The sequence below is a fragment of the Nannospalax galili genome, unplaced genomic scaffold (genome assembly GCF_000622305.1).
Source record: "Nannospalax galili isolate Female #2095 unplaced genomic scaffold, S.galili_v1.0 scaffold91, whole genome shotgun sequence".
NCBI lineage: Eukaryota > Metazoa > Chordata > Mammalia > Rodentia > Spalacidae > Nannospalax > Nannospalax galili.
The window spans coordinates 268988-269785 of record NW_008332583.1 but is presented as its reverse complement, the minus strand read 5'-3'; positions in this window follow the sequence as shown (position 1 = coordinate 269785).

Here is a 798-nt window from a genome sequence, read left to right as displayed (position 1 = left end):
GAATTACCAATTATAAAAGGAAATAGCATTGTCTTAGCGTTTAACGTTCCTGCAGCAGCCTGACACTAAAGGATTGGAACGCTCTGACAGGCATGAGCCTTTAGACTGCAGAAAAAAAAAAAAAATGGCACTTATAAATCTTTTATTCAGCGCGAGCCACCTTGAGCCTTCAGGTGCTCCGCAGGGGCTGGTTAATTTAAATTCTCACCTAACTGGTTTTAGCTGAGGCTTGAATGCCCTGGGGGGCAGGATAACAAAACCAATTAGGGAAGTTTGCCTTAGAAGCTGACTCCAAGGCTTACGTGAAGATTCCTTAGAACCTTTGGGACTTTTCTAGCAGTGTTAGGATAGGAAAGTAGTGAAGTGATGGTTTCCAAGGGAACGTGCCTGAAATTAAAATCTCAGGGGATTCCGCTTAGCTCCCAGCACCAGCCTTCCCACAGATTTAAGGAACTGGTGGCCGTCCTAAGGACTCTTAAGTGGCCGCTGCGTCACCAGGTTTTTATATTAGAAAGATGTTTAGATAGAAGGTCCTTTGTCTACACCTGTACAGGCGGTCGGAGGTCATTAGGGGACAGAGAGGCCTTCAGCTAACGTCAGGGAGTAGCCCTGACCAGGAAGCTTCAGTTGCCTTTCCGTCTTTAATGTTCTCATGCAAAGACTCTAGACCGGAAACAAAAGGAGGAAATTAGAAGAGATTTGTGCTGCCCTCCTGGTGGGGAGAGATACTCACGAATCCTGCATTTCAGAGGGCACCAGCTGCTAGCTGGCACGAGGTTCAGAGGCTCTCACGTTTGG